The sequence below is a fragment of the Lissotriton vulgaris genome, chromosome 7 (genome assembly GCF_964263255.1).
Source record: "Lissotriton vulgaris chromosome 7, aLisVul1.2, whole genome shotgun sequence".
In the NCBI taxonomy this organism is placed as follows: Eukaryota; Metazoa; Chordata; class Amphibia; order Caudata; family Salamandridae; genus Lissotriton; species Lissotriton vulgaris.
In genome coordinates, this window is record NC_141695.1 from 1564990400 (window position 1) to 1565017095 (window position 26696).

General features: G+C 42.1%; 1 non-coding gene across 1 annotated transcript; it reads left to right on the top strand.

Moving 5' to 3' along the window:
- The first annotated feature begins 22006 nt into the window (after window positions 1–22006).
- On the top strand, window positions 22007–22388 carry LOC147706004 (small Cajal body-specific RNA 2). Its single transcript, XR_015298743.1, has one exon.
- The last annotated feature ends 4308 nt before the right edge of the window (window positions 22389–26696 follow it).

The following is a 26696-nucleotide window of genomic DNA, read 5'->3' on the forward strand; positions in this document are numbered from 1 at the left end:
GTTCCCTGACGCGAGTGGTAACTGCCCCCGGTGCGACACTAACGACGCATCGCTAATACATATGCTATGGCAATGTCCCAAGTTGGGTTATTACTGGACCACCATCGCTGACTCGCTTGAGAGAGCTGGCACCCTGTCCCAATCACTCACCCTAGAATATACACTATTGGGGCTGGGACCGCCAACACGCACGAGAACCGTAGCGACACGTTTCACAGACTTGGCCCTATTACTAGCGAAGCGAGCTATCACGATGAGGTGGAAGTCCCCCAAACCACCTGACCCGGATTTATGGAAAGCAGAGGTAATACGATGGGGCAAGGCAGAAGGCGAAGCGCTGCAGCGAGAGGAACGCAGAGGTCTCAGGAAAACACTGATTTCCCTGGACTGGTTCACCGTACTGGGAACCTTCGAGGCTGGGGATGATGGGGATACAGATGACTCACTACATACAGGATGAATGTGTCCAGCCCTTCTAGACATTCCAAGTATCATCACGGTATAAGGTGCGCTGTGCTGAGGTACGGAGAACCCCGTACCATTGACAATTCTATCCCAGCCTGCCTATGTGTATGGACAAAACTGCAATTTGCGGAGTAATGAGTGACCCAGATGTAAATATCACATTTATACGCATATTGGAAGAGTGTCGGGAGGGATTCTAGAGGGTGGGGGAGGGTACAGGAATGTTATGGGATTGTTAAGTTACCATGGTTCCAGACGAAAACGAAAAATCAATGATACTAAGTACCTGTAAGTACTGAGCAAACATATACATGTGACATTCTGATTACTGCTGCGCCCGAATATGTATGTAACTGCTCCAATTGCTATGCTAATAAACAGATTAAAAAAAAAATGATTGTGTTAGCGGCTTTCTCTCCCTCCTCCAATCCCCTTTGTGGGTTTTTCCTATCATGCTCTCAGCAAATGTCTAATGAGGAAAAGTAAGTACCAGTCCCAAAAATGACTACCAGTGGACCCCACTGGCAACAATTAGGCACTGCGTAACCATAGACCATTTCTCAAAGCAAATGTTACACCAACATCACCAAAAATAATTATTTTGCTAGGGTCATGGGAAACAGAATTGTAGATAAGTACCTATCAATAATTGGGTTGTTTCCCACCAATGCCTCCCTCCCCTACAACCTCTGGGATCCCTATCTTCAACCACCCTGGGAAACTACCCATTCCATCATGTTTAATTTTGTTTAAAAAAATACATGATGTCCAACCCCCCATCTATTCTAAGCACCCTGGCCACCCCTATTCCAATATTTAAAATTATTCTTGAAATTATGCAGCCCTAATTCCACCACCTCTCTCGGATATGGAGATAATGTAATGTAATGATGTCTTGTAAAGCGCATGAATCACCCCACATGGGGTATCTCCGCACTGTAGACCGCTGGGGAACCCGTCCTGGCTTTCCCTGTGAGATGGACCCTGCTGGGTATCTCCAGGGTGAAACCAGGCATCCCCGGCGTATGTGGGGGGCCATTGTGGAGATGAGACAAGCTAATGCCCAGAGTTGCCGAGTGTGATCCCTGGTTAGGGTAGGCACCGAGGTGAGAATTATCGAGTCCGCTGACCCTGGTCCACGACCATGACGCGTCGGGAATTGAACCCTGGTCCCAGGCCATCCTCTGCTTCCGGGTCTGCTGCCTCTAACCAGTGAGCAACACCACTCCACTGAAAGAGGCTAAGAAGAGGGCATCCCATCATCCACTGCTGCACTCGGTCTCTGGTCACGCATGAAAGTCGTGGAAGTCAGGGGAAGCAAGTGTGTTTGTGTTGTGACAACAGTGGAAAATAACTTTTGATGGGGGGCATACCGGAACTTTGAATCTGGTACTCACACTAGCCATACATAAATGCTGTAAATGAAAGAAAATAAATCCATAATCCAAGGGGTAGAATATGCAAGAAGGTTTATTTATCTTAGTTCCAGGTAATGAGTTCCAAAAGAAAGCTTCTAGGATAAGCCAGATGTTAAGGCCCACCAGGCCAGGAGCAGCCTCCCTGCTGCTCATCCATACTCCAACTGACACTTACAGGCACCCAGTATTCCAATGCATCACCATGCACCAACATTCCACACATCACACTCATATTGGCTGAGCAGCAGGTTTTACAATAACACACTGTTAGCATGTAAACAGGCACTGCTCTCACGTGTAGCCTATTGATGAAACTCTCGGGATCTAAGCTCCCATGTACGACTGCATGAATTTTTTTGTATGTGGATTGCGAAAGTGACCAGTGTGCGGATTTGCTTGTTTTTCTATTTTCGCATCTGTGAAACACCTAATGAAATTTTTAGTGGAACATGATTTTGTTACCTGTTCACTGCATTTTGCCAGTTTGCAGCCCTTCCCAAAACTGCATCCTTCCCAAAAACTGGGAAAATCTTTGAAAATCTAGTAGTGGAACAGATTTGTGAAATATAAAATTAATCTGTTCCATGTGTGAAATTTCTCCACAGACGGATTTTGCTGGAATGTTTCATTCACCACTACTCACATTAACTCAATTTATAGCGGAACAAAGGTGGCTGGAGCCACAGAAATACTCCAGGGTGTAAGTCGACATTTCCACGGCAGATGGCTCATGGACCTCCTACTGAAAACCAGCAGGGCCAGATTACAAACCAAAATCAGCCCTGCAAAATTGTCCGAACCAGCCCACACTGCAGAATGCCGCATCTATAATGGGACCGTAGGAGCAAAGTTAGGTGAAAGCACCCTCTTCAGGTCTGAGAGCAGCCCCCTAGCCTGCAGTCCACCTGGGAATGCCAGAGTGGCAGAATGGCAAGTCCGGCCCTGCTAATCTTCTCTGTTCTGTCTGTACTCATCTAGTGGTTTATGGATCAAAGTGGCCCGGTGGGTTTTGATGTGCACTCTGCTAAGCATAACACGTTTTCCCCCTGACCTAATATGTCCTGGCAAAATGTATTCATTATCTCATGTCTATTATCGCAATTTTTATAATTTTGGAAGGAGGCGTATCTAACACCCGACAGGGATGTATGCGTGCCATCAGAGCCCTGGATCCAAGTGACTCCGGACCCACAAAATCTAAACAATTGGGGAACCCTTTCACTCCAAGCCATGCTGACCTGTAACATTGGACCGGTTGGTGCCCCAAATGTCGTGAAATAAATGTTCCACTTCACCCTAAGCCTCTGGGGCACAACTAGTCTCAAACTTGGGGGGGGGGGAGGGGGGAGGTTGGTCTAGCACATGGATTAGTGGAGACAGAGATATCGTAAGAGCCGAATCAAAATTACTTGTGGGGGGCTCCCTTCGCGTTTCCGATGTATTGCGTAAAACACTGAGTACTTCTTTGAGACTACATGTGGCAAATAGTACATTTTAAAGCACACAGGGTAAGTAACATTATTCTCAACATAACATGATTTTGGGGCTCTCGAGGAATTTTAGCACAGTGAAAGACAAATGTTCTATTTTAATACTCATTAGGGCAGTAAACCTGGTGCAATGTGAAACACCAGATTCTATTTTACTTCACAATCTCGGGCAAATCGTACACTCCAAACACTCTGGGACAGTTGTGTCAACCTAACTAGACTTAAAAAAATCTTTTACAAAATATTTCACCATCCTTCCTCCAAAGGAAGGTTTTGAAAATTGGAAGCAAATAATGCTGTTTAAGCACATTTATTTAGTTACTGCTCTGTTCATGTTTCATTTACCTGCACACAATACTTTTATGTTATATTCTGAATATGATGTTAGTATAGTAAACAGCTTTGTAGCTGTTTGGGGGAATCTGCCACATATTCTAGCTCTATAGAACAAAGAATGTTGAATATATTTTATTTGGTACTTTGTGACAACTCCTTCCAAATATTTTTGAATTTGAAATGCTTGGGTCGTCATTTTGCAAGAAACATAACCCATGTTTGATAAGATTTGCTCTAATAACATACATTAAGGATAGAAACTGGGCACACTATTTTGATTATAGATGATACCCCCACATAACAGATGGGTGTCAATCTGTGATTACCATGGGTAAGAGATGTTGACCTAGTTTTCCATTTGGCACTCATCGCACTGCACGCAGTACCCCTTGTCTAAGTAAAAGGCTCAGAAAATAAGCAGAGCTTTAAAAGACTTATGTATTTTTTTGCATTTCAGTCCCTCTACCTAGCCAAACGGCAGCAAATAAGTAGCTGTTGTGGAGTTGAGCATGGGTAAAGGGATCAACCTTTGATGCCACTACAGCTATCACTGCCATTTTAGTGAATAAATGCCATGGCAGCTCAGGGGCGACATTTAAACCTGGACCGTACCCCTGAACACAAATGGGAGCAAATGATTAAATAGCAATAGCGTTCATGAAAATAATTTGCAACAGTGCTCGAAGAATGAGAATGTATTTACTGATAACAATATTTGCAGATTTCTATTGAATTCTTGTCTGAAGCAAATGACGTATGAAATAAGACTTCTTGGGGTGGAAGCTTAGTAGCAGTAAGACAAAGTAATCCCAAAAAGAACTTTGGATGCAAGAGTCTGTCATCTATTAAGAATGATGTGGCTAAATTAGAACAATTTCATAACATTTTGGAGTAATAATAGTGTGAGAAACAGACTGGACTGCAGACAAACTAGTCTCTGCTTTATTGTGGCAGGCAGGAAATTAGGCACAATTGCTAGGCCCTGCAAACCTAATCCCAACTTTATTTGAGTTAACATATTGGCCCATCTGAGCAGGAAGCATTTACTGCAGATACAGAAAATACCTTCATGATGTATTATCCATTTTAAGCATTGCCGCTCTTGCTAATATAGCCTACTGCCCTATAAACTTTTGCAGAAGACAAGACAACTGTGCTAGCCTCTGTCTTCAAAGAAGTCATCTCTGCCTTCCACATTCCCTCCTGCTGTCTCCTCAGCTAAACGTAACTATTATAGTGAGGATCATGGGAGTTCTGCCTTGAGTCCCTATGTAGAAGGTGGGCAGCTCCTGCTTCCAAGGGGTTCTTCTTGGCCTGCCCAAGTATCTCCTGCTCTCAAAATACTTGGTCAAATGCTCCTCTTTCAAATCACTTTTCGTTACCAACAGTGGAATCTAAACAAAGCTTCACTGATACAACCAGACTAGAACTCTGGTGTCAAAACTGGAATCCCAGCCCTCATTCATTTCCTTCACGATGCTATACACTGATGGATCTTCCTTCTCTGTCCACAAAGCACATTTTTAAAACTCACTCCCTGCAAAGATAAGAAACATCCAGAACCACCTCAGAATCAGGGATGTAGTAAAGATCTGGCTTTACTACATCCCTACTGTAAAGCAATCCCAAATCCTAACAACCCCACATAGTTGAGCCAGTCACCTATGTACTGGTGGTAGATATTTGCATATCTCACTCCTCTTGGAGTTTAAGTGTATCTAACAATATTGCATACATGTATTGTTTTACAAAAACACATTGAAAATTATGCTCATTAGGACTGCGCAATTGTTTACTGTGAACTACGTAATTCTACTTAGGCACTGATTACAAATGCCTTGGAGGAGAGTTTGATACCTATTTCACATGTTAAATTAGATACTAAGAGGGGGTCTTAATTAGTCCGGTGTGATAAATAGCATCAATTGTGAGTTTTGTCATGGTAATGGAACATAAGATACAGATTTTAGTTTTCTCTGCACCAAAACTTGCATGCTCTGTTATTTACAAGGCACTTATCTCCCAGCAAGGTTTTTCCCAGGTATATTTTGGCAAGGGAGGTCTGTTAAAATTTACCTGGCAAAGCTGTTGTGGTTGTAGGGCTTGCGATGTGGTTATGTGCTGCACCAGGAGCTACCATACATTTCGAAATTAACTAGGCCAAACATAATTGGTGGCTTTAACCACTTAAGTTCATATAACACACCATTTTAAGCATGGTACAAAGGTGGGCACTACAAACTACAACACTTAAAAAAAATATATCAAACATTTTTGAAAAGCATCATTGATGGTGCTTTTAAAGCTGTACCTAATTCGGAATGACTAACCATTACTCCACAGCACACAACATAATTAATATATCTGCAAATGCTGTGATTTAAAAAAGCAACATAATTGATGCCCTTCTGAACTTTTGAGACATTTATTGCTTGAAAATTGTTTAAGTTAAATATATAAATTTGTGTTCTACATTAAACAGGCTATAGGATATTTTATAGTTGTGCAGGTTTGGGTTAGCTATGTTATAGATACCAGAAGAATGAAAAGGTAAGATGCTTTTTTGGGAATTCAAATTCAAATCCATGTCCAGCGGGCACTAGAGTTGGTTGAGTGACTGAAGGTTCAAGCCAGGCTCGAGACAGATGCCTTGCTCTGGCTCACCTTGAGGTCTACTTAGATCCTTAAGACCAAAAACAGCCAAGTTTGCTTGATGCTTTTCACTGCCACTCACACTCTAACCTCATGCAGCAAGAATTAAAAACAAAGGGCCTCATTTATGAACAGTGATGCATTGCTGCGTGAAAACAGCAATGCATCCCTTTTCATTGCATCCTCTTTGCGACACCAATGATGCATTATGTTTACAGTATGATGCATCATGTCGCAAGGAGTTAGAGATACGTCAGTATTTCTGACGTATCTGTAGGCGCAAAAATTACGCATTGCTGGAGTGTGTCACAAAAGTGACGCACCTCCAACAATGGGTCATTTCACATGGGCAAGTCCCATTTCAAATGTGCCTGCGTCAGTCTTACGCCTGTTGTGAATCAGGTGTAAGATATTGATGCATTTGTGTCCTAGAAGTGGCGCAGTGAAATGTCATGGATTTCACTGCGTCACTTCTACAAGGCTTACTTGCTTCAGAAAGCCCACCCTGCATACATTATTCCTGACGCAGGTATAATGTGATGCAGGGCTTTACAACGTGACGCATCTCCCTGTATGCGTCACGTTGTAAATGGGCTGCAACATTTACGCAGCGGCTGCGTCACATAAGTAACGCAATGGCAGCGCAAAAGTCACGCTAGTGGTTTGTAAATCTGTCCCAAAGAATTGTCCTGTGATCTAAAACAGGAGAAAGTAATAGCCATCTAGGGTCTGAAATTCACAATGCGAAACCAGAAACACTGAGTTCAGTCCCAGCTTCCTTGCATGACTAAATTATGTGATCCTAGGCAATATTTAATTTCACCATACTTCCTTTTATTATTGCACATGGCAGCACCTTGAAATACGTGAGCACTGTATAAAAAATGAAAATGCGCCCAAAATCTGGAACTCCATCACAGTCCATATTAGGACCATCCTCTCCTTTCTAAAATTCAAAAGGCAGCTCAAAGACCTCTTCCTCAAGCGTGGTCTCCCCAATGGATAGATTGCCACCAAAACTCACAAGCGTGCACACTATGGCACAATGACACTTTGAAACTAAGACCTCTACCTCACTCCTAGCCCAACTCCTTCCCATTATCCCTCCATTCTGAAGGATGCGTGGCTTGATTTACTGTGCTCACTATTACGAGACTATGCAACTTCCCGGCCTCCAGCGTTATACAACCTACGTAGTCTTCTACTGCACCTTGAGGCATCCTGTTTACTACTGCTATAATATGTGTTTTCCTTTTTACAAAGTGTTCAATAGTCTATAATGCTTCTACATGTGTAATAAGATTCTATGCCACATTTCGCGTGCACATGAAAACTGCCTTGGCTCTTAGTGGCTAATTTATGGGATTTTGGCATAGGGCAGTGCAACAAGACACCTTGCTGTGCTGACCTATGCCAAAGTGAAAGGGCAGGAATGCATCATATTTATGCAATATGGTGCATTCATGTCATTTCACCCTGCGCTGGTGCCGTTTCTGCAGCCTAGCGCCAACGCAGGCGCCCTTGCACCCTGGTGCAAGGGTGCCTCCTTTGGATTGCTTTTGTGCAGGATTGTTTTTGTTCAGGAAGGGGCTCCTTCATGTACAAAAACAATGCTAATAGGTGTTTTTCTTTTTCTATGTGTGCCTCAGAATCACACATAGAAAGAGGAAAGAATGAGGAGAAATGAACATATTTCTCCTAGTAATGCACCATCTTGTGAATCGTACGGATTTGACGCTTCCCAAAGTTTACATGACTTTGTAAATCTGGGGCAGTGTCAAATTCCAATGGTGTTGTGTGGGGAAACCTACTGCCACCCATAGAACGCCTCTGGGGTGCAGAGTAAGGCGAAGCAGCGATTTGCGCTGCAACGCCTTAGTCGTGATTTATGAGGCCAATCAAATCCATGTAAGGTGGCTTTGTGTGACAGCTAAATCGAAATGAGAGCAACTCACCCGAAGTATGTACAGCAGGGTGTCGAGGTGCATTACATCACACACATATTAGATAGAGACAATGACTCATAAATGTGAAAGTCAATGCATAGGAAATGTTACTTAAGACATTATTGACTACAAGGTGTAAAAGTCAGATGTCATCTATACTGGTAGGCAGTGGCATAGCTTGGGCAGAGCCACAGGATTGGTTACCCCGGGCGCAATATTCTTAGGAGTGCAAAATTGTAAAAGAAAAAAACATTTGTGGTAGAAGGGACTCGAGTCACGTCGGCGCAGTTATCTGCAAAGGCAGGTTATGTTGTCTTGCCCGCCTTTCCCCGCAGAAGGGCTGCACAGAGGTGTGCCCTCATGCATCTCTCATGTTCTCTGGGCAGGTGGTAGATGCTCAAGCTTTTTCCCGGTGGCATCAGAGCAGTGCCGCCCAGTGGCACAGCAGTGGAATGTCTCTTGTGGTACCACAACGCCGTAAAAGGACATTAGGGGCATATTATCAAGAATGGCGTTAAAATCATCGCTGCATTAGCGTCAGAAAACTGCCGCTAAAGCGGCGAAATGAGCTTGATAATATGCCCTTGAGAATTCCAATAGAGGCCCATGTTCTGGTGTGAACCTCGGCTTCTATTGGAATTTTCAAGGGCATTTTATCAAATCCATTACCACCGCTTTAGCTGCAGTCTCCTGCCTCTAAAGCGGCGATAATTTTAACGCTGTCCTTGATAATATGCCCCTTAGTTTCTGCCTTTTGGCAGGAAGAAGGAGCATTTCAAGCCCGAGTTCCCTGCTTTCTACCTGACGTCAAGTGTCGGTATAGGATGTGGGTTGACTTACCCGGGGTGTGGCATCCATTCATTCTTTCATCCATTATTCAATCTTTCACCATTCATTCTGTCCTTACATCTGTATGCCCATCCATATCCAAACCTTTTCAAACCCATCCATCAGCTATCCTTCAGCCTTCATTTCACTCATCCAACCATCTCTCCTTCCATCCTTTTACTCATTCATCTGTCACCCATCCATCCTTTCACCCATCCATCCATTCACTCAACCATCCAACCATTTACCCTTTCACCTATCCAGCCACCCTTTCACTTACTCATCTATCCATCCATTCACTCAGTCACCCATCCGTCCATTTGTCCATCCATTCACCATTTCACTCATCCACCCATCATTTCTTCTAGCTCTTCACTCTCTCTTTCACTCATCCCTCCTTACATCCTTCTTTTCACACATCCATATACCCATTCACACATCCATCCTGTCAAACATCATCCATACTTTCACTCATCCATCCTCCCTTTCTCTGTCCATCCCCCTTTCACTTAGCTATCCTTTCACCCATCCATTCACCCAACAATCCATCCACTCATGAATCCATCCGTTGACCTGATCACTCATTCTGCCATCATTTCTCTAATCCATCCAACCTTTCACTCATCCATCCATCCTTTTACCCATCTACCCTCCCTTTCACTCACTCATCTATCCTTACATCCACGCTCTCACTCATCCATCCATTCGCCCTTTCACTTATCAATTCATCAATCCATCTCACTTAGCTCATGCATCTGCCCATTCACTCATCCATCATCCACCCTTTCACTCATCCGTCCATCCTTTTATCCGCCCATACACCCTTTTACCCATTATTCACCCTTTTGCCCATCCATCCACACTTTTACCCATACATCCACTATCCCACTTATACATCTATGTATTTACCCTTTCTCTCATACATCCTTCAACATACTCATCCATCCATCCATCCTTTCTCTCATTACCCATCTATTCACCCTTTCACTCACCCATTCATCCCTTCACTAATCCATCCAGCCATTATCCATTCCTTCACTTACCTACTCACCCTCCTTTTCACATTAATTATAAGCTGAGCCTTTGTCTGCAGAGTTGCATACATAAGAGGCCCATCAAGAACTTCACTCTATCTGTTGTTCCCAAAGCAAGGCTGGGTCGGGGAAGGGTTCACTATGCCCCTGCACATAGGCAATCTGAAAACTTGGAAGTCATGAGCCATGCATGATACCCAGTGCTGGGACCTGGGTGACTGTGACATGGTGTTGTTTCCAGGGCTTTAAGTGGGTTGAAAAACGTGGGGTTCTCTCGAAAGGGCGTGTCCTATGTAATTAAGGGTGTGGCTTAAAACATAGTAGCAAAAAATCTGTGCTTAGCATAGTGTACTGCCCGACTGGTATTCTGCTATTTTTGTTGTTGATGCCAGATATATAATAGCCAGCACAATTGGCTTTGTCAATGGTTGTTAGTTGCATAAAATAAAAAAGCAGCAACTATGGCTTTGTTGTATATAACATTGAAAATGCTTCAGTTCTAAAATGATGACTGTGAAAGACCCATAACCCCTTCTTTTTAACTTCTTTCTCTGGCTTCTTTACATGAACTTGATTCTTTACGTTTCTTTCATTTTGTGAGGGCCAACATTTTTCTTTATGTACTGTTAAAACAGAATGCCCTGCCCTAGAACGAGGCAGGAGGCAGTCTACCACAAATCATCAATGCGCATAAAGTTTAATGGACAATTATCAGATTAATTCGTACTGCTGCAGGGTACCAAACAAGTCTGGCCTTTATCTCCCCTTCTTTTTCTGCTCTCAATTGAACTGTTCCTACATTCCATTAGGATCAACAAAAAGGTAAAGGGCATTCCTTATAAGAGTGGTCCTCAGAAATTGGCGGCCTATGCTGACAAAGTCTTAATTTTCTGAACTGAAGTTGATACAGCTGTCCTGGAAATCCTTAACCTCATTTCAACTTACATTTCTGTCTCGGGGTACACCTTTAAAAAGGAAAACTGAAAATGTCTCCTTGAGAATGCTACCACCCATCGCCACCAACACTAATTTAAAATGGCAGCCTGTCAGGTTAAAATACCTTGGTCTTGAATTTGCAGACTCAGTAGAAGCCACCAGGATCCATATAGAGGAATCTTTATTGACCTCAACTAAAAATGAAGTGAGAAATGGCCTCCTTAATTTGGGGCCATGTAGAAACGGTTAGGATGATGCTTGCTCTGCAAATTACCTTTTGTTAAGCATGCTTCTATTCAGCCTCGCCACATCTTTTCATAATCCAATCAATGCAATATTATCATCTTTTATATGGAATAATAAGCGAGCAAGGACATCAATGCGGAAACTCCCATCAAATAAATTTAGCAGTGGCCTAAACCTTGCTAATCAAAAAAAGTATCAAACAGCATTTCTGGCCCGACAAACCAAATAGTGGTTTAATCCATAATTCCCAATTGCCGGGTGTGGGTCGATATTGAATCTGATCTTGTGAGCCCTCCTTCTCTTATCAATAACCTGACAGTTAAGCACCTTAGAGTTCCTCATTCCTTTCATATTATGAGACTTAATTATGTCTATAAAGTTCTAGATAGGTGTTTAAAACATAAAATAAAGGGTTCAGAATTTGCCTTTCTATGGTTTAACAGTGCCATCAGACTAGATCCTTACTTATCTTTCTGGAGGAAGTGGGCAACCCTTGGTATATAAAGATATTGTCAAGCCTGATATTCCTAAGTCCTTTGCTATGTTGACTGGAAAATTCATTCGACAGCCATATCATTTCTATAATTCTTTGAAATTAAAAGTCGTTTTATGGGACTTTAAACATCCTCATACAGCTGATTACCTACGCTTTCTACAAAATCTTACAAACAATTTCAAAACCGGACACTGCCCATATTCAACAGGTATGGGAGGACTCTTGTTCCAAATATAATTGCGAACCCATCTCCTCAACATCTTGGGCTAAAACATAGGATTCCATTTTGTGCAACAAAGTATCCCCTTGATACTACAATGCACGTTTTGGACAACTTATAGGTGTTGCTGAACTCCTGAGACTACACAAGCAAGGGCTATCATCATGCTGAAACTGTGATCACCCGTCAGGTGACCATGACTGCTTATTATTCTATTGCAAATATGCACAACCTCTATGGAAGAAAATTGAAGAGACACTGAACAACATTTATAATATCATGATGTCCCTAATCCATTAAATAGTTACACTAGGGATACGAGCCAGCTCTGACAACTCCTCATTTGAATCTCTAACTATTTGGGACTGCTGACTGCTTCATATTCTGTTCTCATTAGGCATACAGATCATCCTCTCCAATTGGAAAAACTACAATAACATCTCATACCATACATGGTGGGCTTATGTACGTTTTATTAGAATCGCAAATAACAACCTGCACAATGGCGATTTCAAGAATAAATCCTCACGTTTACTGTGTCGAAACTAGACTTGTATCTACAAAAGATCAACCCCTTTTGAGCTATGATTGTTCTTGAATGGATTGCTTTTATGCCTTTTCTCAATTCCTTATCTCGTAACGCCATCCTCCTCTCCTTTTTCTATCTCTTTCTACTCTCTAACTTTCTCTTTCATGCTTCTCCCTCTCTTCCTTATTTTGCTTTAAGGGACTTGACATATATCTTCAATTGCTATGTCTCTGATTTCATGTAGCTTGATCAACGCATATGTCAATATTACTGTATCGTATGCTGTTGTTTTTCTCCACTAAAAATATTCAAACACAAAAAATAATAATTTGGAAGGAGGAAGTGAGTACTTACCAAGAGATGAAGATTTGAAATATAATGAAATTAACAATTTCAATTAATTCAAAAGATACGTTTTTGTTGAAGACTGAAATCAATGTATACTGCTACTTACAAGCTACTCTCTGCATGGCTGCCCCTTTGAAATCATGGTCGCCAAATTTGCTATTTCTTTTGCAACACAATCAACAGAGAAGTTTTTTTGCATTCGCTATCCATTAAGCTTTTATTATTATAGATTAATCACAGTCACCCTTCCCATTTGAAGAGCGAAACAGCAGGTAATTGTTGGTGCACCAGAGCTGAAAATTATTGCAAACAGGTAAGTTTCACCAGAGGTGAGACATTATTCCAGAGAAATGCAATATTCAAACCAGTTGGCACCTGCCCAGGAGGTTCATCAGCTTCAATGTACCAATTACCACACTATGTACCCTCTGTAAACTTTTATTCACATAAAAAGGAGATGGAGCATGGTTTTAGCTAAATAAAACCTGCTCGGATTGAACCCCAATTGTGTTAAAATACTAATCGAGTGATATGCAACTAAATATAAAAGGGTAATGGGGAAAGACAAAAACTACGTAAGCTTGTGTGAAAGTGCTGTATTAGGCCGCAAATGCATGTGAAAATAATAGACTAAAAGCTGCTAGTTTTATTTTATACTAAATTGTATCAAAACAATAATCCTTTAAAATGTGCATAAAGCGAGAAAATATGCATTACATAGGGCATTTTATTAGTATGACTTTATAAATGATAAATAACACTCATATTTGTCTTTCCTAGAAGTGTGATTTTTCTGCTTTGCCGAAAAGGCCCGAGAGTCACTTTTAAAATTAAAATGCTGTATTAGAAATGTAGAAGAGAAGAAAATTGTGAACTGTCCTTTGTGAGCCCTGTGTTTGCCAAGGTTGCATTGAGGAAACAAATTGAATAAAAGAATGGAACACTTCCTCAGTGAGCGGCACATTGAAACAATCGAGGCACAAAAGTTGATACATAACTGAGATGGAGGAAGAGTACAAACTATGGAAGCTTGAAATGTGTATTTCCTTGGCTGGAAGTTGATAAAAATGAATAAACGAGCAATGGATCTCTTTGTGAAATTGTCATGTCAAGCGTGGTGTGACAGAACACCCCCTGTTTTGACCAATAGAATGAAATGAAAATTGTGTGTTATGACACAATGTGGGTTGGACTTTAGAGAATTTAGAGTATAATTACAGTTACCAAGGGGGTAGGGTTGGAAGGCATGATTTTCCTACTTAGTGAGATGAGAGGGCTGTGTTGCTGTTTCCTACATTTTATGGGATGGCTTCTGTTCTGCTGAACCTGACTTTAAAACTTTGCTCCTTAACTTTTCTTGAGGGGCCTTGCTTACTCTCATGGCCAGAGAGTATCCCTCCAAATTTCTTGAACTTGGGTTAGTATGATATTCTAAATTTGCACAACTCTTTTGCAAATGACTTATGACTCTACTCTTTTGTCTCTACGCCTTTCCACTCACTTAGAGCATTGCATTTTGAGATGTTCTATTGTCATTTTCCATTGATGTTTCTCTTGTATGGTGATTTATGATTTGAGCTGTATTGTACTTGATGAGCAATCACATTATTATAGATAAACATTATTAACTCATAAATGAGTTTGTCTTTATTAGTGTTATTGACTGGGTTATATGAAGAGTGTACAATAGTTTATATCTAGATCCAATTATTATTTTGCCAAACCATGATTACATGATAAAGATTGCATCTCCACAAAAGGTTAATATGAGGATGATATGTTAATGAAATGTAATGAGTTTGGTTACACTCACCTAGCGTGAAAGGACTTGTAGGGTATTGAATTAGGTCCAGGCGATGAAATGTATTAGTCCCAGAGCCCTGGATCACTATGTACTCTTCATAAACTTGTATTTACATACAAAGGTGGCTGGCTTTCAAAACCAGATCTTCACTTGCTGAGCAATCATGAACTTTCAATTAGATCTTCTTTTTAGTACTACAAATATTTTAAAATGCAGTGTTTAAAAAACTCCTTAAATCTATTTTGTTTGTTTATTATTTTTATTCGTTTGTATTACACAGATTGTGAACTAAACAATTTCTAGGTGCACAATCTAGGCATAGGAGCGACAATGTAAGTGCACAATGGCTAAAGAAACAGGAGGCAGTTCGAGAAAAAACATGGAAACAGTCACAGACCATCAGGAAATTCTAAAAACGCAGTTTCCCATACAGTTGCCAGAGCACAAAAGAAACACTGGGCAAAACAATGGATGGCAAAGGCCTTACTAGGTATAGGCAAAGCATCAACAAAACACAAACACCAAAAAACTAAATGAATGTGACATTGTGTAATGTAACAGGTGTACGTACAATAGCACTGTACTGCCCTCACGGCTAATGGACATGGTAACATTCAATGGTTACAAGTCATTCATTGTAATGCCAATAAAAAATCTAACTGCAAAACAGTATACGAATTGAGGTCAGACTGTCGCAACTGCGCATTATATCTATGGATTATAACTGTTGCGTCCTGGCCCAAAGCTAAGTCTCTCCTGCCCGCCAAAACAACTCCCATACAAGAGCAGAGGTCTAACAAACACAGCACATTTCATATTATGATGTGGCATGGTAATGGACACAACCCAACAACTTTCCCAGTGACCATACAGTGATAAACTGAAAACCCCCTGGCCCAGCCCTGGAACGCACAGCAAGATTTAAAGGATGATCTGGACCAGGTAATATATTGGAAGCCACAGGTGGATTAAATCCCAACATTAACATCAACTTGCCTTCATAATGTGCAGTTCTATGATCTCCGCAGACCCCACTCCAGTTAATACGATTGAAAAGCTATACTGACATGAAGGAAATCTTAGTGGCCACGGATGCTGCAGACACCTCGCAAGAATAGATTTGCTTCTGCTTTGCCTCTGACAACCACAGCCAACAGGCCCCAGTTGTGAAGCCCTCACTCACCAATGCAGGAATCCCACCCATAAGAGCCCATCATGTAAGGATACACTGTCACCAATGATTTACAATGCACTATTGATATGGACATGCCTTAGTAGAAAGCGCGGAAGGTCAGACATCCCAAGGACATGGCAGCAGTTTTCCACTGGACCCCAATATCAACAGCAGCAAAATGCCTCCACTCAACATAACATCTGAAGAGAAGCATATATGGGATCACCTCAAGGTGATAATCAAGTGTTTCCCACCATAAAGTGTACAGTGAAGCAACTAGAAGGCAACACTTGCATAGAAGAGAACTCCAGGGAGATAAACTCCATTACCAGCGAGCACCATGCGACGGCATCAACACCAGGCAGGCGAAAGCTGGCAAGATTCCGGTTTTAGATGAAGAAATGTTAATCCTGGCCTAGTCTCTACCCTTCTGACCAGCTAGAGAGATTGCTCCATAAAGCAACATGGACTGATATCTGCAACCTATTGTATGCCCAAGCTCAACACAGTTGGCACAACTGAAGTCCATCATATGCGACTGGCAGCTAAGAAACACCTCATTCAGAGCCAAGTGCATAGGGTGCCCAATAGCTAGATCTTCAGACCTGTAATTATATAACGGAATAAGAAAATAATGTGGCAACAGGCCGCAGAATAGTATAAGTGGCAGGGATAACCAACTGCATAATCATGTTCACTACTTCCCATCAGCGGCACCAGCTAAGGACCTGAGAAGAATGAAGTGAGTATGGTTTGAAACTCACCTAGCATAGAAAATAGGCTGAGCTGAGCCACCTCACCACATTAACATCCGTGACACATGTGTAGAGCATAGCTCCAGTATGATGTTGAAGATTGACCTGTTGACGATTACAGTTACAAAGAGGCAGTGTGAGCTGAGTGGCCAACAGGAAGAGGTAGTGAAGGGATGTAGCAGGAGTAGATAGCATTGTAAGAGTTACTGCGTGCCATGTAGAGAATAATCAGAGAGAGACACTCCGTGCAGCGGCTGCACATACATGAGTCATGAACACGACATTGGTAGCCGAAGAAAACAAGAAAAATGTCAGGTGTATTGATGGAAATCAGTGCTGCTATCTGAGGGCACAAAGTGTTTCCATATGGAGAGAAAGGTGCATCTACCTAATGCATTAGAAACAGGTGTAAAAAACAACAATTGTGGGCAGTCTACAGGTGAGAAACTCCTGTCTGCCTTTGCATGCGTATGACTGACCACCTCTGGTACACAGAAGGCTGCTTGTGATGCCTCATGTGTGGAAGAGCTCCTCTCCTCCTAAGTGTTTACAAAGTGTATGTACCAGAGGGACAGTATTTCTGTACGTAGACACCTTCGTGCTAGTTAGCTCCAACTGCATAGGCCATGACTTATTACTAGAGGGGCTTGAGTTGGAGTTGATGCGGGGTGTGTGTGTGTGTGTGTGTGTGTGTGTGTGTGTGTGTTGCAAGCGGATATCATCGGGTACAAGCCTTTCTCTTGCCTGCTGACACACTGATGATAATGATTAATTTTTAAATTTGTTATTTTCCTTGTGTATTGTTGTATAATGTTTTAACTTTTTTAGTGCATTTTACTTATATTAATGACCACATTTTGTAATATGTTCCTGTGTTGAATGAGACGGTTCAATGTAAATTGCACAGTGTATGTTTGTACTTTCTTGGGTGTGTTTGGAAAACATCATTGTGGGTGTCTTGGATTTTGCAGTTATCACTGTCAATGAAGTTCATGCATGCCTCATTTTTGTGCCTTCCACATTGACTGATTGGCTTATTTTCCGCTTTCCTGTGTGGTTGTGCAAGTGTGTTGGTAAAAACAGGACTCAGACTCCCTTTGTTTCTGGCTTGGATGATGCAATCATCTATTTCTGGCCTGTTTTCTTGATGTGTGCTTTGCTTGCCTTTGACAGTGGCAGGAAAATATTGGACATTCCCAGGATTTCGACATATTTGCTTTTTTTGTGATTTGACTCTTGCTTTATTAGGCCCTTCATTTTTTGAAGATCTGGGCCCATATCATGTAACTAGTTACCTTGGCATATTTCTATATCCCACCACTTACCAGAGCTTCATTGACTGTCAATCAGGAAGAGAATTTTGCTTAAAGCCATGATGCTAGTCCATCGGGCTTTCTATGAGATTGGTCCCTACCACCTCACATCAGACTTGCGCCTCTACCGCCCTGAAAGAATAACTTGCTCCACCAAGGCTCTTCTTGTGGTAAGCTCCCATTCTAAACTTCAAGGAAGGGTGGTTTTGCACGCTCTTTTGGCTTTGAAAGCTTGGAACCAACTTCTCGTCAAGCTCTGAGGACATTCAGAATGGAGTCCAGTTTCAAAAAGCTCAAACTTTTCTGTTTGTTCTACCTTAAGTATTTTGACTATTCTTTCTACCTGTCTATTTAGCTCTGGGACACTCTTTGAGTAGCTGTGCGGTATGTAACTTTGTTCCTTATTCATGAATATTGGTGCATTGTTCTATTTTGAAGCACAGTATACCCTCATTGAGTGCATCTGGAGCAGACCAAGTCTGTCACGGATGTTGATTCACAAAAATTTCATGATCAGTGGAAGTGGTAATGCATAATATTTGACTGACAATGCCATCAAAAGGCGGGTACCTTATTTCATCTTAACCGCTCAAAACATCTCTATAAAATGCAGAAATTAAACATGACGTTTAGAGTTATGCAATATTACTGTTTCCTGTCATTCTAAATAATTGGAGGTCTTACATTTTTGGTATAAATGCCCCAATGATGTTTCCAAGGAAATTGTTCAACTCTGTATGAACCTGGAAATCTCCCTTAACTATACATATGAGGCTGTCACCTCCTGCAATTATTGTAATTAAATTTCCTAAAATAAAACCTGAGAATGCATCTACCAGGGAAGCAAAATGCCATTCAGAGGCAGAAGCCTACTGTATGATTCCTGGAGGCAAGATACAGGAGTTGAATTACAGGAACATCCACCCATAGTTATCTAGGAATGTGAGGGGAAGATAGAGAACAGATATCACCAACAGATCACACAGAGCACATCCTGAGTGTTACAGAGCAGCATGTTTAAACTAACCAGTACTCTTGTAGGAACCTGTCTTTGATACAAGTGGTGTCCTGGGCAGCTACTGTGTAGCTTTTTGGCTTGTGGGGAGAGAGGTACTTCTTTTTAATAGGCCATCTTTAAGGAAACCTAGCAGAGTTTCACCAATGGATTCTGCCATCTTGGATATTGCCACCACTCCTAAGGCAAAGCTATTTCTGGAAGTGCCCATCACCAGTAAGGTAAAACACAACTGTATTTGAATAGATATAGTAAGAAAGTGAAGATGGTTGCTGATTGACTAGGAGCAGACTTAGGTCTTGGAACCTGTTACCCTGACCTGCAGGGATATAGCTTTCATTATGTGTCATACGTTTATCAAATGCAAATGTGATGTTACATGTTGTACAGACCTTGCTAGGTGTTAACATGGCTATTGTTTGCGCATAGAGGGGCATAAAATCAAGGGTGGCGATAGGGAATTTTTGCCGCTTTAGCGGCCGTTTTCGGACGCTAAGCGGCGATAATTCATCGCCCTATTAGCAAGCTGTCGCTAACAGCAGTTAGCGACAGCTTTTAGGTGATAGCGAGCGGTTTGGGGCCCGTTTTGCATGTTAGCGATATTTGTCGCTAATGACATGCAAAGTGGGAGTACCCGAACTGTTAGCGACTGAAAACATTTGTTAACATCGCTATTGCCTATTAGCAAGGCAGGCGTAGCGATGGAAATATTTGCGCTTTGCGCGAATATCTCCAAATACTAACACCTGCCCAGACCAGTTCTTAGCCATGTTATCCAATGGGAGGTGGATAACATGGCTAAGAGCATTTCGTCGCATATGCGTGATTATCGCTGTATTCTCAGCGATATTCACGCATTTCGCCACTATCGCCGGAAAATTTATCGCTTTGGAGATAAACGTTGTAATAGCACGTTATCTCAGCGATAAATTCCGGCGATGCTCAGCGATAATAAAATCGTCGCTAAGCCTATTAAGCGGTAAATATCGCTACTTGTTGGTAATATGCCCCAGAGTATATTGGAATAAATAACAGTAGTTTAAGCCTAGGCGACAGGCCTGTTTCATATTAATGTGGGCTTTGCAAAATATGGCCCTTCAGTTGTTTTATGTCTGCTTAATTTTCATGTATTTTTGCACTTTTCTGTAGCTCACGTTAACAAGTGAGAGAAACAGTTTTTCCACTCTGCACATATCAGAGGAATTGAGATAGAATAATTGCAGGTTCTCTGTGCCACTTGAAATTTGAAGGTAAGTAGTATTCATCGTTCAATATAACTTAAAGGAGGGTCAAATAGGAGCAGAATTAGCTGCGGCTATGGAGCTGAAGGATAAAGAAGTCTGTCTTCTCTTAGAATGTGTTGAATTGTAAATGACAGAAGAGCACCTGTTCCTGTCTACGAGATAACCAACTCTGCCCTGCAGGCTTATGTGAGGCAGAGAATGATGCTGTTAACAGTTATTTTGGTTTTCGGTACCAGACTCACTTGGTTGTTTTTCTGTGGCAATGTACGCAGAGTAGCATTGACGTTTATCTTCTCATTCTTCCTTATTGGCACAATTCGACGTTTCCTTTAAAAAATCATAATTTCTGAGCTATTTAACAGATTTTTTTGTTGTATTTTTACTATTTTGTTTCATTTTTTAGGTCGAGCAGACCTACCCTCAATGCGTGAGCATTGAAGGTGTCTGCTTCACACCTATTGTGGCCCGTATTTAGGAATGTGGACAGCTACCAGACGCGCGCTTTGACGAGGTCAGATTTCACCTCGGGAGCGAGCGTCTGATAGCTGCGCATGCGCAAAGCCCTTGCTCACACACAGACACAGGCAGCCCCCACCCCTCTGCATGCACGCACGCACACACACACACACACACACAGGCGCGCGCATGCACACGCAGGCATACGGCACACATACATGCACACATACAGGCACACTATCCCCTACCTCGCATTCTCTCTCAATCACACACAGTCACGCATGCGCACACACATTCCCTCGCGCACACACGCACACACGCGCGCACACACTCCCCCCCTCCCTCCCCCAGGCATACACACAGGCACGCACGCACTTCACATCAGCCCTGGGCCCCACTCACCGACTGCGCTCTTCCGGCGGGGCTCCTCACGGTGCGTCTCGTCATCTAAATCGTGGCTCCCTCAGGTCAGAGGAGCCCCGCAACAGGCGCCACACTCCTCCTTCTCCCCGGCCCCCTCCTGGGGACCCGGGCTACCCCGGACGGCAGGGCGCTCCATGCGCCGCCAGCTCGCGGACCTCGGGAGGCGGGACTTCCGGCCGGCCGCGAGCGGATTGGCCGGCCGGCCGCGAGCTTCCGGGTCGCCGCGGGCAGCGCGGCGGTGCTGAAAGGCTGACCTATATCTCTCTGGATGTAATGTGCAAACGTATGCAAAATGAACCTCTGTCTACCTGTGTTACCATATAAAAGCCGGACCTCTTGTTTAAGAAAAGTTGAAATGCTTTTTTTCTCGATTGGCCTCCCTGGCCCGACGAAAAATCATTTGATTGGTTGCTGAGCTTTAGCCAATCGCAAAGGTGAGGGATAATTTCAAATATACTAACAGTGAAAACGGACAGAGGCCTGGCACGATCAGCCGCCATCTTTATAAATGAAACCGAGCCCTCAGATTGAAAGGAAAAATTGTTCAGCTATCAATAGAGCGTGATACCGTACGTTCGTATTGCGCACATCTGAGCCGTCAACCATTATATCAAAAACACTTATCTTTATGTGTCTAGTATATATGAATAATTAACATCATAACATTGCACCTTTTTCCCTTAATAATCACTCTTAAGACAAAAATAAAGATTTTTTCACTATAGATTTAATTTCTTCGACAAATAATGGGTGTTAGGTGCCATATATTTTGCCTTATCTCGTGCAATTGGGCCCTAGTTTTGTTGTCCATCTTCTATGTTTCGGTAATGATGACCCGGCAAATGATTCCCACAATGCACTGGGCGTATTTTATGTGTATAAACCCGCGAGAAATTGGAGCGGCCGTGTGCTGAGCGGTGAGATGGTGGAATGGGTTTGTGAGTGTGTGTGGCTGTGCATGAGAGGTGATTCTGTGTGTGGGAGAACCGTGTGTTTGAGCTCCCGCTCAGCACTCATTACACATTGATCTTCTTTGACCGGCTGGGTTCTCCGCTGCCGGCCTCGGGCTGGGATAAGAAAACTTCCTCGGTCGCTAGCCCCGTTGTTGGGCCCTGTGCGCAGAGGCTTTCAAATCAGGCAGCGGATCCCGTCCTCCGGGGCTCAGACATGATGATTCGATCAGATATACTAGGCTGGGGGTGCGAGGCTTCGGCCCAGAGCACCGAACTCCCCCATGAGTATTCAGCGATCCTGATCTGAGCTCCGAAGAAAAGCGGACCTGCTTCCTAGATGTTTCTTTTGGGGAGTTTGATGGTTACGTTAGCATTCGAGAGGACTTGATGTTACAGGATCTTTAATGTGGCAGGGTGAAGGTTGTCCGTGTAGGCATTGTCGGTTGAGAAAGTAATCTCGGCATACTTTTCATGACGACACTTGTTTTGTAATGTTTAGGTGCCGCTGTACACGGCGGAGCTTTTCGCTGTGCCGCTATTATATTTCACTGGACACTGCTAAGCTTTTCCCTCAGTGGAATGGGTGCCGCAAGTTGGAAATCCCATGCTCCAGAAAGCAGGTATTATGTGTGAATTACCGTGCCGCAGAGGCCGCAGGTCACAGTGCTTTCGGTCTAGCAAAGCAATGCCGGACTTATGGGCAGGATGTGTGAGTACAATGTTGGGTCATAAATCACATCTTTGAATGAAACATTTTTTTAAAGGTTTTGAAGATATCAGAAAGTACTCCGGGATCTGATGCAATGTATGCAGAAGCTAAAAGAAAGATACACCAGACTCTGTTTACGTCATCCACTGTTTGTGTTTTAGAAGCTTATGAATAGTGCAAAATGATTTTCAATGTCTTCGTGATAGGAATATACCTGTACATTACTGGTGCATGCAGATGCTCTTATTTAAAGATAACAAGACTGGAAATAATTGAAATCAAAACAGCATGCACTCAGCCGTTGCATAGAAAAATACTATACATTTGTGAGGGAGAATCATCTTTGCTGCACATGTTCAAAATGTCTGTGACAGCTCTGATGGCCATTCAATGCCACATGAAAGTTTCATGTACAGGCCCGTGCCCCTGACAAATATCCGAAGTAGGAACAGTTATTCTCACTCCTTAAAGGCAATTCATTTAATGAGGTGCCATTCAAAAGAGCTGTGAAACTGGCTTGTAGGTGTTACCTTCAGTTCATACAATCAGGTGCAAAGCAACGCAGGTAGAGCACAGAACCCCAAGGAACAAGAGAAAATATGAGGTTAAATGTGGGATTCTGTGACCAGTTCTGAAGACCCTATTTCAAAAATGATAAAGACACATTTAAAATCGTCCTAGGAAAGTCTACCGGTGCTTTTCTGGGGAAGAAGAGTGGTCAGGTGTACATGCACTTGATGCAGAATTCGAAAAATATTAAAATCTGATTTACCAAGCATTCTGCTCCTTTCTATAAATGTGGCCAGTCTCCCCACTCATCACTAGAGACTGGGGACTGTTTGGAAAAGTAGAACCTCATCTTATCTTACCACCCCTGGCTGTTTATCACTGCCCTAGTTCCCTCCCTACCATTTGCCAAGAATCGGCCCCTAAGTCTCTCCTATTCTCATTTTGCACCGTGAACCATGTTATTTTGTGCATTCTCTTTTTAATTCCTTAATGATGACACACAGATCTTTTTCTCTGTATCCCCCACCTCCAAAAGAAACTTTTGGATTGCCTTATAGCAATTAAACACTGGACAGATCAAAATCAAAATTCTTGTCTTCTCCGATCATGTGCTTATTCCTCAACTCCCAATTATATTTGTAATTCCCCATAAGGCCCGCATACTCTGTGTACAATGGTTGACCTCGTTCACACAAGTCCATCTAACCTTCTTTGCCAAACTTCCCAGATTCAAATTTCTTAGCACCTCCTTTTCATGAAAGTAAACGACTAATGATGCGCAAAGAAGGCTCATGTGACACCAGGCTACCAGATCTGCCACAGCACTCTTTCTCCACTAGAATATTGTTCATTCGCTCCAGAGACAGGCCCAAGCCAAACTAGATGACCCTTTGCCAACACACTAACTACACAGTTATGGCACACACACACACACACACACACTGTGCTGCCTCACACACACACTGCGCTGCCTCACGCACACACTGCGCTGCCTCACACACACACTGCGCTGCCTCACACACACACTGCGCTGCCTCACACACACACTGCGCTGCCTCACACACACTGCACTGCCACATAATTACACTGCACTCAATGCAACATACACTACAAATACAGCTCAGTGCCGCATAATTACACACCACATAATTACACTCTACTGAATGCAACACACACTCCACACAATACCACTCAGTGCCACATAATTACATGCTACATAATTACACTGCGCTCAATGCAACATACACTCCAAATACCACTCAGTGCCACATATTTACACGCCGCATAATTACACTGCACTCAATCCGACATACACTCCAAATACCACTCAGTGCCACATAATTACACAGCACATAATTACACTACACTGAATGCAACATACACTCCAAATACCACTCAGTGCCATATAATTACACAGCACATATTTACACTGCACTCCATGCATCATACACTCCAAATACCACTGAGTGCCACACAATACACACCACATAATTACATTGCACTCAATGCAACATTCACTCCAAATACCACTCAGTGCCACATAATTACTCTACTGAATACAACATACACTCCCCATATTACCACTCAATGCCACATAATTACACGCCATATAATTACTATTCTCAATGCAACGTAAATACACTCCACATAATACCACTCAGTGCCATATAATTACACACCTCATACTTACACTACTCAATGCAACTTAAAAACACTCCATCTATCGCACTCACTCACTCTATCTATCGCCATCACTCTGTCTATCGATCTTTTGCCCTCCCTCTATCTATCTATCGCCCTCCCTTTATCTATCTATCGCCCTCCCTCTATCTATCTATCGCTTCGCCACAGCATCACTCAGCACCACCACAACATCACTCATGGGACATACAACATCACTAGGCGCTACCATAGCATCACTGAACGCCACAGCATCACTCATCACCACCACAACATCACTCAGCACCACCACAGCATCAATCTGTGCAACGATTCAACAACTGGTTCAAATATGTTCTCCCAATGTTTCAAGCTTTATTACAAATGTCACAAAAAGATGTTAATATTTCACTTCCGTTCTTGGATTTTCGTCACAATAAAATACAATTAACATAATCTTCCCAAAAATTATTTACAAAAGTTTAAGCTATTGCCATTATAAATGTCAATATCTTTTATTTAAGTATTAAATATAAAAAATTTAAAAGCCATTGTTATTTGTAATATCAATACATCTAAGTCACGTAAATACAACACATATTGCATTACAAATGCTATAGGTGTCACATTTGCGAAAGTTAAAACTATTAGCATTGTAAATGACAAAGCTATTAAGTTGTCTATTTTCAAAACTAACACATAAATAAAAACTGTGTAATTTACAATACCAATAGCTCAAACTTTCCTAATGTGAGACCTATTGCATTGCAAATGCTTGTACTTGATAAGTGTGTAAATTATACTGTTTGGTTTCATGACGTTCGTGTTATTTTGGTGCTGGTTGAATACTGTACATTACTGTCCCTGAAGTAGGACTCTCACTTGAGCCACAGGTAAGCCCAAGGTTCCTCATTGAAACCTGTTTTTACTTCACAATGCACTGAATTTGTTTGTGGGAATTCTTACACAGCTCTACCAATAGCTAAAAATGTACAATTACGCATCCATATATTACTCTACATATCTATAAGGTAAAAACGCACTCTAGTTTGCACCCTGTGATATGCTATTTTACTCTCCAAGTAAAGGTTCATAGTGCTATATGCCTTAATATAGCAACTAAACAACCTCCAATATATGGTTAGCAGGGATTTCAGTGCTCATGGTAAAGCAGATAAGTAAACTAGGATTTCCACTGAACCATATCATTGGGGGTGGCCGGGCGTTCAGATTACTGGTCACCCTAGTTGTGGAAGTAGTAGGAAGTCGGTAGGATGGCTTATAAAGTTGAATGATCACTATTGATACAGACCGCGATATACAAGTAACAAGTTTATATCCCGGCAATGTATTACTACTGCTACCACTACTATTACTGCCACTGCTAATACTACTACTACTACTACTACTGCCACTGCTACTAATACTACAACTACTTCTGCCACCTCTGATACTACTACTACTACTACTGCTAATACTACTACTAATATTGCCACTACTAATCCTACTACTACCACTATTACTACTACTGCCACTACTAATACTACTGCTACCACTACTACTAATAATAATAATAAGACAATAATATATATCATAATTCTTTTTATTGAGATAATTAACTTTAATAATAACAATGGCAATCATAGTAATACTAATAATAATATGTATTACTATTATTACTATTGTTATTGTTAATACTATTAGCAGCAGTAGTAGTAGTTCTAATAGTAGTAGTGC